This window comes from Pan paniscus, chromosome 3, assembly GCF_029289425.2.
Source record: "Pan paniscus chromosome 3, NHGRI_mPanPan1-v2.0_pri, whole genome shotgun sequence".
NCBI classification, from domain to species: Eukaryota; Metazoa; Chordata; class Mammalia; order Primates; family Hominidae; genus Pan; species Pan paniscus.
This window is the reverse complement of record NC_073252.2, coordinates 151765631-151781526: the sequence shown is the minus strand read 5'-3', so window position 1 is coordinate 151781526 and position 15896 is coordinate 151765631. Positions and strand designations below refer to the sequence as shown.

The following is a 15896-nucleotide window of genomic DNA, read 5'->3' as shown; positions in this document are numbered from 1 at the left end:
ATTACCCAGAGGCCTTTGTGCCAAAGCCCATGATAGTTCCATTTATGTCAAGGCCAGAGAAAGATTAAGTGGTCTCTTACCCCTCTATTTATTGCCCCAGCCTACACTGAAGTCTCCTCTTCATCTTATCACTCTGATGGCAACCAAAGCTTAGTCCAAGGAAATATGCCAAGGGAAATGAAGGGAAAGCAAGAATTTGCCTGTGGGGCCTAGGACTTGTCTAACTTCCTTCCACGAGGCCTCTTTAGGAAGGAAAAGTCTAAAACAAAACCAACACAAATTCAGACCCTGACTCATTCTCCAATTACACCAAAGCTCCACAGCCTCGTACTGTGGGCCAATCAATATCCTTGACCCTAATTCATTCTCATCAGAACTCCTCCCCTTGACTTGCCCTGGGAAAGAAAAAGCTAATACAAAACCTTGTGCTCCCACTAAAGTCAAATCCCCCATTGAACTCTGTAGAGTGTAAACACATTCCAACTGAGACCAGAGTTAAATAGAAGCCTACAGGCTAGACACCCAGCATCACCTCCTCCTGATTGTGAGTGATAGAAATTATCCCTGATTGCCTTCAGATAGCCATTTGCTTTTGCTCAGGCATAGGAGATGAAGAGCACCTACCCTGTCTGCAAATATATAATAAAATCCTTTATCTGATCTGAGAACCCTGAATTTTTGTCCTAATTTTCTTAGCCCCCAGAACATCCATTTGGAAGCAGGAAACGAAATTTAGTTCAAACCACTGGGGAAAAGAAATATAGTTTAAACAACTGAGGGGAAAAAAAAAGACAACAACAACTACAACAAATATAAAGCCCTCTTATTCCTTTTCTTGGATTGCAGTTTACTTTCAATCTTCCTTTGTTAGCCTTAGTGCATTTTGGCCTCTCTCTCCCACAGGAGTTCAAGCTACCATGATACCATGATAGACTAAACAAGGAGCAAGAGCTATTAGGGTCAACACATGCCACTTGGTCCAGAGGGCATTTGGCCAGGTTCCATCCTCCCCTTTCACATAAACCTACTCTTACTTCCTGAAACCTTTTTCCATTCGTGCTTAGATCCATTTGGGGGAAATTTTCTAAGTAAAAACTGGATTAAAAACTGAGTAGAAACTGACAGGGAGGAAAGCCAACATATAAATAGTCTCACTTTGCCAGTTTCCTGTAAGAAAAGTGATTTTTTGGCTGGATGCATGGCTCATGCCTGTAATCCCAACACTTCAGGAGGCCAAGGTGGGCAGATCACCTGAGGTCAGAAGTTTGAGACCAGCCTGGCCAACATGGTGAAACCCCATCTCTACTAAAAACACAATAATCAGCCACGTGTGGTGGTGGGTGCCTGTAATCCCAGCTACTCAGGAGGCTGAGGCAGGAAAATCGCTTGAACCTGGGAGGCAGAGGTTGCGGTGAGCCAAGATCGTGCCACTGCACTCCAGCCTGGGCAACAGAGCAAGACTCCACCTCAGAAAAAAAAAAAAGAAGAAGAAGAAAGAAAAGTGATTTCTCACTTTAAAAGCTCCAACATTGTAGAGTAAAAGCCCATATGGTGTAGGTTCTGGGTTTGTATGGGTCATGTTGGGTCTGTGACCCTCCAACGGTCGCTGCCAGCTGAGGAAAAGGGCAACTTCATTGAAATATGTTGTAGGTTGACCAGATTTTGCCTCTTGCAGCCCCAGAAGAGCAAGAAAACTTCATTTAGGTTTCACATTAATGATAGATAGCCACTGAGTCAAGTGTGGGACCAATCATATAATGCAATCTGGATATTATTTGGAAGAATTGAATCCAGCCTATTCACATAAAGAATTGTCTATTTCCCTGTCTGATTCATTGGCTGCCATTACTCCCATGTCTCAGAAGAGTTATAGTTTAACAAACTTTTTCGATCCGTGAGATACAAGTACATTAAAACCACCAAGATGGCCACCCTTCCTAAGAGCTGAAATGACCCTTTTTACCCATTGGTAGACTCTTACCCATTTTCAACTTAGGGGAAAATTTCTTACTGGCTGCCCTTTTCTAAGAGGTAGAGCTGAGAACAGGACCCCAATTTCCTGGCTCTTGTGTTCCTCTTGGTTTTAGAATTACATACACCCTTTTGGTGTGCCTCTTTGGCTCCAGCTATGTTATTAAATTATTATTACCTAACAATACTCCCATTAATCACCGTGACAGACGGAAACCAGCCCTGGTCGTGTTCTCTGAACTCAATGTCAAACAGTCCCAATGCTAATGGAGATGACGCCAGCCATGAATTAGCTCTAAAAGCTTCTGTTTATCCCTCCACCCCCTTTCTTATTACTTTTCATTGCAATGCCTTTTTCTTGTCACAAGACTCCATACTTCTATATGGAATGACTCCTTGTGGAATTCTGAGAAATGGTTTTCTGTTGACAGACACCATATAATGATGATAAACGATGGACAAGTCAGCAGTCTAAAAACTGTTATTCCCCTAGCAGCACACTTCCAAAAACATGGAGTATTTCTACAGGCTTAAGCAGCAGAAAGCTGCAAGCCTGGAAAAAAATCTCCATTCAGCCTCCTTTCACAGACTAAGGAGCAGAAGTGATACTAAACAGAAAATGTAAATCACCTGTAAGGTAATACGCCCCAAATGATGCCTTAAAGTGTTGAAGGTACATAAACAGTTTCTTTACAAAAGAGCTTTGTCCGGACTTAACTATGAATGGGGATGTTAGTTCTCCTTGCTTCCTCTAAATAAATTACAGCTTGTAGTAAGAGTGCTACATAATAGTGAATGTCTTCCTCTGAAAAGATGCATATACTTTTTAAACTTTTAGTTGAAAGCCATTTGACATCCTACCTCTTAAGAAACTACTAAATATGTAATTCTTCACAACTAACAGGTTATTAGCAGAAAAAAATATATATGATAAATATGCATTTCAGCAGCCCAGAAAAGCGTAGGACAATTAATTAAACTTCCTCTACTGCTCACATTGAAGGATGCTAAAAGCATTTCAAAAGATGGCATTTCACAGTCTTGTTGGATGAAGATTTTCTACCTCACTGATCCCACTGAGAGAGAAAAAGAGAAAGTATCATGAAAGAGGAAGAGGACACTCCAAAAGTTGCTGCTGCTCTTGCTGTTGACATCACTATTGATATCTTGCTACTGATTGATTCAGTTACTAAGTACCATAGGCCAAACACAGCTTTAAGGTCCAATACGGTAGCCACTAGCCACATGTGATGATTTAAAAATTAAATTAATTAAAATTAAATAAAACTTCAACTTCAGTTTTTAGTACAGTAGCCACATTTCAAGTGTTCAACAGGCACATATGACTAGAGGCTACCATATTGAATAGTGCAAATGATAGAACATCTTCATCAGTTCACTTGGACAGCACTGGCAGAGAGTAATCATTTATTTATCCACTCAGTAAACAGTTGTTGAATGCAGTGGTCACCAAAACAAAGTTTGCGCCCTCAAGGAATTTACATTCTGCAAGAGGTAGACAGACAAGAAACAATAAGACAGATAAATGGACAAGATCATTTTACCTAGCATTAATTGAATACAACCAGGTGATAGGGTAGACAATCGACTGGACTGGAGATGAGGTGGAGATGGGGGCTAGTTTTAATTTTTTAGTTTAGTTTTAATTAGGTAGCCACTGAAGCCCTCATTTAGGAGGTAACAATAAGCAGAATGTCAAATGACAAGAAAGGGGCAGCCATGGAAATCCAGGTACAGGGCATTCCATTCAAAAGCAAGAGAAAGTGCTCAGGCCCTAATGTAGGAACCATCTGGAGCATCCAAGGGACAGGAAGAAGGCAAGCTGGCTGGCATGTAGACAGATGCATGGTAGGAGGTGACATCAGACCTATCAGCATGAGCCAGGTCCAGTAGGGCCTCGCCTGTCATGAGGGAGGGTTCAGATTTTATCCTTCAAGGAACCAAATTATCACTCCCTTCAACCTCTCAGTTTAGAAAATATGCTTTGAAAAATAATTCATTCTGTTATTTCTCACCAAAAGAGATTGCCCACTGAACTATAGACTTAAAAATTATAAAGACGGTAGAACTTATTAAAAAAAAAATTACCCTCAAAGGCATGGCCCAGATTTGCAGGCAACTGCTGCTAGGAATAATCAAACCTTATACTTATTCAGCACTTGCTCTGTAAGTCATGCAGAATTTTATGAACATCTCATGACTTCCTCTAACATCTTTTAGGAAGTATTAGTATAGTTCATAGAGAATGAGTAACTACAAAAAAAATAAAAAATAAACGACAGCTAATGGCTTAGAAGCAAACTCCACACCAATAGCTCAGTGCTTGAGATTGCACAACTTGCAAGACTACCCAGATAAATAGCAGAATCACCCTTCCCATTTACAAGAGAGAATACGATCATTTACTTCAGTTAGTAACAGAATAAGAATAGACTCATATATTTCAGTGATGGAAGGAAACCTGTCAAATCCCTCTTTTACAGTTGAGGAAATTGAAGAGAAAAGGTAAGCTACTTTTCATTGGCACATGGCAAAGGGTTTTCTACTATTATGTAGATGAATTAATCATTTTCAAAAAGAGGTAAAATTGGTTTTATTCATGAACTAAGCAAGTACACGTGCACTTTAGGGATGAAATTGATTGTTCAAAACTCCATGAAAGAGCACACTCTCTGTCTCACCTTTTGTTCTGAGTCTGTGAGCTGGAATAGGACTGTCATACTTCCGCAGACATGAGGCTGCCAGACAAAGTGCTCTGAGAGTGCAGGTAAGTGTGAAAGGATAGAGTAGACACCAAAGGGACCCCTGGATTTCACATGAAATCTCAAGGAACAGTTGGAGGGTGTACACAGGCAAAGGCGATCCTTATGAAAGTCTTCCTAAGATATACAGACGAGTCCTGTCTACCACTAATCTTGGCTTCTGCAAAAAATCGGGGTAAAACAAAACAAAACAAAACAAGCAAAAGTGAGTTTCTACCTTATTTCTCTTTTCTCCTTCTCTCCTGACTGTGTCTCGCACAGTCAAACCTCAATGCTTCCTTCATTTTCCTTTTTCAACAGAGGGGCTAATTACTGTTCAACTTTTAGCACACTTCTTATACTGGCTATTTCTTTTTTCAAGCATTTTATACAAAACTCTCAAGTTTGAAATTACAGAAACCTAAAGTAAATAAGAAATACTTGTTCTGCTTTTAAGAAACCTTGTTCTAATTAGGTGATTCATTTTTAGGTCCAGATGCTAAGTTGAAAGTTTTTTTTTTTCCTGAAAGAATAAGATGTAACAAAGTTATGATTTTTGGAACATTTTCTCTGTCTGACTCCCTGTAATGTTTGTTACCTGGCTACTGCTTGTGGAGAATGAGCTGAAAGAGATCATGAAGGGTACATTGTTAATGACTAAAGTGACAAGACCTAAAAGACAGGGACCCTGACCCTTCCACAGGCTAAGTGGCTAGGCCGGGCCATGAGGTAAGACGATCATGTCTTCAGGCTTCTGGTCTCCCTCACCAAAACAAAGATGACACTGACCATTGGCTAATGACTAGAGTGATGTTTGTGCACAAAACATAAATTAAGATCTTTAGAAATGTTATGAAATGGATAAACACATCAAATGAATTAGCTCTTCCCACTTCTTTGCAAAATATAATTAATCTCTTCTAGAGAAGAGTTTAGGAACCCTAAACATGATCTAAGTGAGAAATCATAGATTATGGGTGAAAAAATATAAAGTGTTGATCGCTCAATATTTCTAGGCAAGGATGCTGTGCTGCAGAGAGCCAGATGGATTCCAGTTAGGACTGACTCTGGCAACTGAGGATTACTGCCTGTTGGTAAAGAGCACACCAAAAGAGAAGCAGCACCTCAGTGCAAACCATACACATGTGTATGATGTCAGACCCAGAACTGGAGTGGCCAGAGACAGCAGACCCCCAAAATCTAAGTAGATTATATACACAGACTCTGGACAAAAACAGAATAGCCCACATAAACAATCAAACCTCTAACATACTGAAAGCAACGCCACTGGGACTCTTGAAATGGTGAGAGAAATACAAGCTGTCTTGCTATACATAAATTTTATCCACAACAATTCATTATTTTAAAAAAAAGATGGCCACAGAATGCACCTTGCAGTAAGTCCAGTAGAAATCGTCCCTTTTTTGCAAAAGAGTACCCAGGGCTAATAATAATCCCAAATTAAAATGTATGAGCATAATGAACAGTCATCATCATCATAATACATCTTCCATCACAAAACATTTCACCAAAATCATTCTTGTCACAAGCTCTAAAATCCTGATGTCTGGACAAAGACATAAAACATAGTCTAGTCCCAAGTTTAATATTTTCTGTGGAGGATGTGGTTTTATTTGCTGTTAATCCCAACTCTTGCTGGAACACACTTTTCTAATTCATCCAGATAGTTGTCAACGTGTTGCCCAAGTTGCCCTTTCCTTCCTCAGCTGCTGTTCCTTGTGGTATTTTGCAATAACTCATAAATGACTTGCCTTGTTACTATCTCTGCTCAAAAAAGCAAACTGCATTTTTCTGTCTGTTTTGGAAAAAATAAAAGTTTTTCAAAATAACAGAGCCAACAGATCAAAGAGGCCTGATCATGTATACAAGCCCAAGAAAGCCACTCCTCACTGAGTCAGAGTTATGAATGAACAGCTTTGGCAAGTTCCCTTTGCAATGGATGTGACAGAACATAATGAGACATGTCCATTTCCTCAAGTCTTGTGTGTGTGTGTGTGTGTGTGTGTGTGTGTACATGGAGAGATAATATTCAGCCAAATGCATAACCCTCACACCTTATAAGATAATAACACTTGAGATTTCTAACTTCTACTTGGAAGATGTGTTTATTTATAGAGAAGACACAGAAAGATATTCTAGAGACAGGGAAATTCAGGCAACAAACATGTCCTTCCAGCTTTTATAATCCCTCCACCAGTCAGTACCTTTTCATGTATGCCTGAGAGGCTCTAGCATGGTATAGAAATGAAGAGAGAGAGAGAGAATACAGATCTGGCTGATGCTGGGACAGGTCAATAGTAGACTCTCCCACAAAAACTGAGAGGAGTTTCCATGAATTCCAGTATGAGAATGACCTCTGGGGTCAAAAGTGTTTCAAACCTTCTACAGCTGAACTCCACTCCCTTCCTCATGCAGACCTCTTCAAAACCCCTGCCTGTGCCCAGCTGACCTTGTGACAGTCTGCATCTGACAGTCGCAGGTTCCAAGTACTGTGCTTGGTCCCACTGGTGGATTCTCTTCCTACCTTACTTTCAAATTCAGCCTCCCCGCTTGGTAAAGTGCTTCATTCTTGCCCCTGTATATTTTTTATTAAATATTTATTGAGTACCTACCATGGTCAATTACTATTATGTTAGATGCTACTGTCAGAACCATAAAAATAAAACTCTTTAAGAAGCTGACCATCTATTAGGGGAGGAAAACCAGTTAATAATTACCTGAATGAAAGACAGAAAAAAAGTGCAAGTGAAGTGGGTAAAAGTGATTTATGCCGACTGGGTTAATTTGAGCATTTCTTGGGTAGTGATTGGCTGAACTTTGACAGAAAAAGAGGATTTCCATTGGAAAAAGACATGAAGAATGAAGGACATTCCAAACTGAGGAAGGAGCATCAGCTCTTAGCAAAATAAAGTACCAAGAAATGGCCACAAGTCCAGGAAGGGTGGAAAATAGTGAAATGAATGGATAAATATAGACCAGGAGATTTAGGGACAGAAGATGGAGAGCCTCAGATGTAGGCTCAAGAGATGTGGAGTCAGAAGGATGAACACAAGGGTGCCGGTGCCTATATGTAAGAATATTTTGGTGAATGCTGTGAAGTTCTGTAATGGGCATGTTGAATTTGAGCACAGGGCTTCTATTTTTTTTAAAGTTCCAGGAGGTAGCTGGAATTTTGGAAGTCACCTTCATGGAGATAGCTCTGTCTGAAGGGAATTGGATGAAATCAGAGAAGCACACTTGACCTGTTCACTGTTGGGTCACAAGTGACCAGCATAATTCCTGATGCAGATTAAGTACTCATTAAATATTTGTGTAATCAATAAATGTAATACAAAAGAAGTAAGCAAGCAGAGGTTGAATATTGAGGAAGGCTTCAATTTATCAAGGAAAAGTTAATGAAAATAGAGGGGAGAAATTAGTAAAAGAAATACAGGAAGACTACAATATCTCAAAAACCAATGAAAGAGCAAATCTTAAGAACAAGCAAATGTATTCAATCATTTATTCAACAATATTTTTTGAAAAAACAGGGTCTCACTGTCACTGAGGCTGTGGTGCAGTGACACAAACTCAGCTCACTGCAACCTCCACCTCCCAGGTTCAAGCGATTCTTGTGCCCCAGCCTCCTGAGTAGCTGGAATCACAGGCACAGCCACCACATCTGGCTAATTTCTGTATTTTTAGTAGAGATGGGCTGGTCTCAAACTCCTGACCTCAAGTGATCTGCCTGCCTCAGTCTCCCGAAGTGCTGGGATTACAGGCATGAGCCACCATGCCCAGCCTTATTCAACAAGTATTAACTCCTCCTCTGCATGCCAGGTATTATTTTGTGTGCTGGGAACACAGCACAAAACAAGACAAAAAAAGAACCCTGCTCTTAGAGAGCTCACTTTCTAGACAATAGTTAGCAATGCTCAATGCTCATTGCTTCTGGAGATGTTAAATGGGATAAGAATAACAAATAGCTACTAGATTTGGCACTTAAAGGACCTTCAATAGTCAATCTTCAGTAACCTTGAATAAGTAGTTTAGTGGAGCAGTGGCAATAAAAGTCACATTTATCATGTCTGTTTTTGTCTTTGTTTTTGTCTTTTTCCATTAGCTTTTGAGGGCAGGCACCAACTCTATTCATTGTTGGACTCACACAATATCTGGCAAACAATGGTTGGATGCATATATGAATTAGTAATAAGTGATTAGAAAACATGTGTTTGGTAGTGAAGAATAAGCCCAGAATGAACTTTTAACTCTGTTAAATGAACTAGAAAGATAGGCCATTACCTTTTAAGTTATATTGGTCAGAGTTTGGTTCAAAAAAACCAGAATTCATTTATTTTAGTCAAGGTTTTAGCAGAAAAGCAATGCCAGTGTGAGTGATATGGAATAACGGAATTATTAAAGTGACTGACCTTATGCAATTGTAGAAACTGCTAAAGAATTCAATGGAAGACTGTTATTGCCCCGTGGGTCTGGTGCAGGCCACCTGAAGTTGTAAATCTGTGGACTGGAAAGCAAAGAAAAGGTAAGTGTGAAGTAGGGGAACCCAGAAAGACAAACTGTAACCTGCATCTGTCTCTCAACATCCCCAATCTCAATGGGGATGTGCAGAAAGTGCTGGCACACTTCACCACAAAACTGTAAACACACCTGACCTAAGATTCAGAAAAACTGAAGGATGAGGTCTGACAGGAGCTAGGAGAATGTGGGCCCAGTGGCTGCCTCGTGTGGAGGAGCAGCAGGTGCCTTGTACCCTCCACCAGGCTTCAGAGTGTAATATCTGCTACTGCACTTCCACCTTCCAAACCTTGAAAATTTATTTTGTAGCCAGCCCCAGCTTTATCCTACCAAAACCCATACAGGAAATAAATTCTGGGAAACATAGTTCCAGCTTAGTCGACACATAACAAAGGCATTGCAGTCTGCCCCTTTTCTACCTCCCTCTTTTAACTATACTTACCACCCAAATAAAAATAATAACAATGTCATGCTTCTACCTAACATCATAAAACTCTCCTCCAACCTGAAACACTGACCTGTTTGTATCAAAAATATTCAAAGCCCCTTTATCTGTCTTTTGGTGATGCTCATTCCTTTTCTACTTGAATCATACTTCCCCCTTTGATATTCCATAACTTAGCTAGTAAGATACAAGGTTAGGCCAGGCACAGTGGCTCACTCTTATAATCCCAGCACCTTAGGAGGCTGAGGCAGAAGGACCACTTGAGCCTAGGGGTTCAAGACCAGCCTGGGCAACACAGGGAGATGTGCCTGTGGTCCCAGCTACTTAGGAGGCTGAGGTGGGAGGATCGCTTGAGCCCAGGAGGTCAAGCCATGATTGTGCCCCTGCACTTCAACCTGGGCAACAAAGTGAGACCCTGTCTCCAAAAAAGAGAGAGGTATGAGGTTAGGTGGTAGAGCAATGGAGGAGGGCAAGAAAAGAATTTGTTTATGTGTGTGTTCATATCAAAATAAGAAAGAAACACTCGTAATAGTATGATGCTTTTATTTCAACTAGTCATATGGTCTTAGCTGATATTTATACTTTTCTTCTTCCATTATCCATTCCATATTCCTTTTGCCTCAGCAGACATCTTAGCTCAGACATATTTCTCCTTGCTGCATTGTTTAGCAGCAACCCTCAACAAGCCAGAATCAATCACTCCAGTCATTATAGCAATGCTCCCTCCTCCCTCAACCACTGCTTATTCATTTGATGGTATGAGGGGCCCAAGAGAACAGAAGGCAAATTCAACTCCCAGTTTAAGGGAACCATGGGTGTATCCCCTGGAGGAAATTTTCCTCCTTTGGGAACTAAGTCTTCTATGTTTGTGGAATACAAAGTCACTGAGATGGGAAGCAAAATTTTCACTACTAAAACTCTAGGGTTAATAGTAAGTGGAGCTACTCTTATTTCCACTCCTTGATTTCCTGGATATATAAATCCTGGTTATGGAGAGATTAGTTGCTGCTTTATAGCAGCCACATAAGGTGTTCCCACCCAACTGGCATTGTAACTGAATCTTCAAAAGGCCACTCTACCATTCTATCTGGCCAACTGCTTCAGGGTATTGGGGATTTTCTAAGGCCAGTGAATTGCATGAGCAGGAACTCATTGCTGCACTTCATTGGCAATAAAGTGAGTCCAGTGGTCAGAAGGAATATTGAGTCAAATACTATGATGATGAATAAGGTATTCCGAAAGTCCACAGAGAGTGATTTGGGCAGAAGCAGGAAAGATAAATCTGTATCCAGAATGTATTGCTCCATTCTCATGCTGCTATGAAGAAATACCCAAGACTGGGTAATTCATAAAGAAAAGAGGTTTAATTGGCTCACAGTTCTGCATTGCTAGGGAGGTCTCAAGAAACTTACAATCATGGCAGAAGGCAAAGGAGAAGCAGGAACGTTCTTCACAGGGTGGCAGGACAGAGTGAGCACAAGCAGGAGAAAAGCCAGATGTTTATAAAACCATCAGATGTCATGAGAACTCACTCACTATCATGAGAAGAGCACAGGGGAAACTGACCCATGACTCAATTACCTCCACCTGGTCTTGCCCTTGATATGTGGAGATTATGGGAATTACAATTCAAGATGAGATTTGGGTGGAGACACAAACCTAACCATATCATTCTGCCCATGGCCCTTCCTAAATCTCATGTGTCCTTCACATTTCAAAATCAATCATGCCTTCCCAATAGTTCCCCAAAGTCTTTATTCATTCCAGTATTAACCCAAAAGTCTAAGTCCAAAGTCTGATCTGAAACAAGGCAAGTCCCTTCTGCCTATGAGCCTGTAAAATCAAAAGCAAATTAGTTACTTCCCAGATACAATGGGGGTCACAGGAATTGGGTAAATACACCCATTCCAAATGGGAGAAATTGGCCGAGATGTAGGGGCTACAGGCCCCATCCAAGTCTGGAATCCAATAGGGTAGTCATTAAACCTTAAAGTTGCAAAATGATCTCTTTTGACTCCGTGTCTCATATCCAGGGCACACAGATGCAAGAAGTGGGCTCCCATGGCCTTGGGCAGCTCCTCCCCTCTGGCTTTGCAGGGTACAGCCCACCTATTCTCTGCTTTCACAGCTGGTGTTAGGTGTCTGAGGCTTTTCCAGGCACTTGGTGCAAGCTGTCAGTGGATCTACCATTCTTGGGTCTGGAATATGGTGGCCCTCTTTTCACAGCTCCACTAGGCAGTGCCCCAGTTGGGAGTCTATGTGGGAGCTCCTACCTCACATTTCCCTTCTGCACTGTCCTAGCAGAAGTTCTCCATGAGGGCTCCACCTCTGCATCAGACTTCTGCCTGGACATCCAGGCATTTCCATACATCTTCTGAAACCTTGGCAGAGGTTTCCAAACCTCAGTTATTGACTTCTGTGTACCTACAGGCCTAACACCATGTGTAAGGTGCCAAGGCTTGGGGTTTGCACCCTCTGAAGCAATGGCCTGAGTTGTACCTTGGCCCCTTGTAGCCACAGCTGGGATGCAGGGCACCAAGTCCTGAGACTACACAAAGCTGCAAGGCCCTGGGCCTGGCCCATGAAACCATTTTTCCCTCCTAGGCCTCCAGGCCTTTGATGGGAGGGGCTGCCATAAAGACCTATGACATGCCATGGAGATATTTTCCCCATTGTCTTGGTGATTAACATTTGGCTCCTGGTTAACTTATGCAAATTTCTGCTGCCAGTTTGAATTTCTCCTCCGAAAATGGGTTTGTCTTTTCTATTGCATCATTAGGCTTCAAATTTTTTGAACTTTTATATTCCGCTTCCCTTTTAAACATAAGTTTCAATTCCAAACCATATCTTTGTGAAAACATAAAACTGAATGCTTTTAAGAGCACCCAACTCAACTCTTGAACATTTTGTGGCTTAGAAATTCCTTCTGCCAGAAACCCTAAATCATCTCTCTCAAGTTCAAAGTTCCACAGATCTAGGGCAGAGGCAAAATGAGCCAGTCCCTCTGCTGAAACATAGCAAGAGTCACCTTTATTCCAGTTCCCAACGAGCTCCTCATCTCCCTCTGAGACCACCTCAGCCTGGACTTTATTGTCCCTATCATGATCAGCATTTTGGTCAAAACCATCAACAAGTCTCTAGGAAGTTTCAAACTTTCCCAAATCTTCATGTCTTCTTCTGAGCCCTCCAAACTGTTCCAATTTCTGCCTGTTACCCACTTCCAAAGTTGCTTCCACATTTTCAGGTATCTTTACAACAGCACCCCACCACCTTAGTACCAATTTACTGTATTAGTCCATTTTCATGCTGCTATAAAGAACTTCCTGAGGCTGAGTAATTTATAAAGGAAAGAGGTTTCATAGATTAACACTTCAGCATGGCTGTGGAGGCCTTTGGAACCTTACAATCCTGGTTGAAGGCAAAGGGAAATCAAAACACCTTCTTCACAAGGTGGTGGGAAAGAGAAGTACAACCAGGGAAGTTACAGATGCTTTTAAAACCATCAAATCTCATGAGAACTTGCTCTCATGAGAACAGCATGGGGGAAACCACCCCTGTGATTCAATTACCTCCACCTGATCCCACCCTTGACACATGGGGATTATGGGGATTACAATTCAAGATGAGACATGGGTGGGGACACAAAGCCTAACCATATCACAGAGTAAGTGTATATTCAAGTGAGAATGAGTGCTGTTCCTTCCACAGTTGAAGTAGTCCAGTGTAATCAAACTGCCAATAGTGGCCAGCTGGTCCCTGGACAATTCTGCCATATTGAAGGCTAGGTGTTGTTCTCTGCTGTTGGCAGGCTGGAAAATCTGCTATTCTATAGTTGCATTCCCTTTAGTGCATGGAGATCTGTGTTGCTGAGAACATACCTAACCCCTATCCTTGCTGCTCTGGCCACTTTATCCATAAGCACACTGAGCAAGGACAAAGGTGGCTGGGGAGAACCAAAGGGAAGTTCACCGAACTTGTCTACCCAATTACTGAGTTCATCCTGACTAAGGCTGCTCTTTGGCGAACATTCATACAGAACACAAATATATTTTATGTTCTGCCTACTTGGAAAGATCCATCCACATATCTCTTCCCCAGATTGCTTTGTCACCGGGTTACCAATTGTGTTCCTTCCAAGTCTTTGAGAGTCTAGTCAAACCATTAATCCTCATCCATTAATCAGGATATCTCTTCTTCCAGGCCAAATGAGCAAGTGTGTACAATAATCAATGTTCAATCCACTGGGAGGCCTTCCCTTCACTGCTGTTCCTTCAAAGCCACCCAGAAGTGGGGCTGTAGAACTGTCAATATCTACATTCAGGTAATGCCAACATATCATATAAAATCTTCTGAAAACTAGGCCCAAATTTTCTAGCCAACTTAAGTAGAAAGGGAATTTTATAAGAAGTTATAAAACGGCTTGCCAAGTAAATGAGAAACTTGAAAAGACAGACTTAAGGCTAAGCTTCCAGGAATGACAGAACCAGGCCACCAAGGAGGCCAATACCTCTGCCATGACCAAAATGCTGTAAAATCAGGAAGACTCCAGGTGAAATTGGAAACCATCACTTTAGATAGTGGACACAGAACCATGCCACCTTTGTCACAATCCACTCCAGCAAAATGTATCTTCTATTCTCTGCCTCCCGGTAGCCATGAAGCCAGGAATAAGGCACTGGAGCCTCTACTACAGTTACTACAGAAAAATCAAATACTTTCATGGCCATTCCTTGCCACGAAAGAAACAGAAATATGAGTCTGGTCTCATGAGGTTTCATTTTATTTCCTTTTTCCAAACCTCATACAGGTACCTCTAATTGACTGAACCTAAATTACATCCAGAACTCTGGAAAATGGAAAATGTAGGGATGCTGAGTTTATGCTAATGAGGCGACTCAGGGTGGGGCCCCCTAGATAGCCTTGGAATGGGGCTGATCACCAGAATGACCGAGTAATTAGAGGGTTGGAACTTTCAGCCCCACCTCCCAATCTCCAGGAAGGCGAAGGGTGGGCATGTGCTTAAACTCCATACAAACTCTTGAATAACATGATTAGATGAGCTTCTGGTCTGCCAAAGAAGCCCATGGAATTGCTGTGAGGTAGCACATCCTGGAGACAGCCTGGAAGCTCTACTGCCCTATCCATACTTTGCCCTCTGCATCCTTTATAATTAACCAGTAAATGTAAGTGGAGTGTTTCTCTGAGTTCTCGTGAGCCATTCTAGCAAACTATTGAAGCAAGGAAGGGGTCATGGGAATCCCCAATATATATCCAGTCAATCAGAAGTCCTGGATTTGCAATTGGCATCTGAAGTGGGAAAAGTCCTGTGGCACTGAGCCCTTAAGCTGTGAGGTCTGCACTAATTCCAGACAGATAATGTCAGAATTGAATTGAACTGTGGGACACCCAGCTGGTGTTGGTGAGGGAAAAACTTGCACATCTGGTGTCAGAAGTGTTCTGTGAGAGAATATGGAGAAACACTCTACAGTATGCAGTTTTCTCAGAGGATGTAAGTCACTCCTTAACTTAGAAACTTCCTAAGCGACATGACCCTCCTGCTTTCTCTTCCTCCTTAGATGTGAAGTGGGGGTTATGAGTTGAGGTCCAGGGCCAGAATAGAGAAGCAATTTCAATCCTATGGCACCACATGAAGAAAGCTTTCTTGGAGGGTTTCTTGGAGAATTCTGTGTTCTGCCTAACAGAATTTTGTGTAATCAAGAAACAATTCTTTGTGTGTTAAGCCTCTGAGGTTAGTAAATACAAAATGTTATAATTTTGTCTATCTTGACACAGATATGGATATGCAGTTGTAAAATGCTGATGTTTAAAAAAAAAACTTAAAATAGGTGACATTCGTGGTCAGGCAGCAGGCAGTAGAAAACTGATATGAGAAGCTTTAAAGATAATCACTGTTGTCACCTTCGGTAACTGTTGCCTGCAGTAATCAGGGAAGTAGACCATGTACTTAATGCACTTGGTGGCCTAAGGGGGAACCGGTTAGAAAACAGAAACTTAGTAATGTGTGTTAGTTGTTATTGATTGTGATTGACAAGAAATTACAAGAAATAAATGTATTCAAGAAGGAATTGCCTGGTTTGCAAATAAGTATTTCAGAAATGCAGGTGGTGTTGCAAAGATAGAAAAGTCTACAGTTTTTTCAATCCCAGATTTTCTTCTCCCAG

At 41.4% G+C, this 15896-nt stretch overlaps 1 long non-coding RNA gene across 1 annotated transcript in view; it reads right to left on the bottom strand.

Moving 5' to 3' along the window:
- LOC134730293 (uncharacterized) overlaps window positions 1–15896 on the bottom strand; it is a 462039-nt gene that overhangs the window by 394215 nt on the left and 51928 nt on the right. Inside the window, exon 2 of the long non-coding RNA XR_010112048.1 lies at window positions 9164–9258. This is a non-coding gene — a long non-coding RNA (uncharacterized LOC134730293). The remainder of the gene's footprint in view (window positions 1–9163; window positions 9259–15896) is intronic.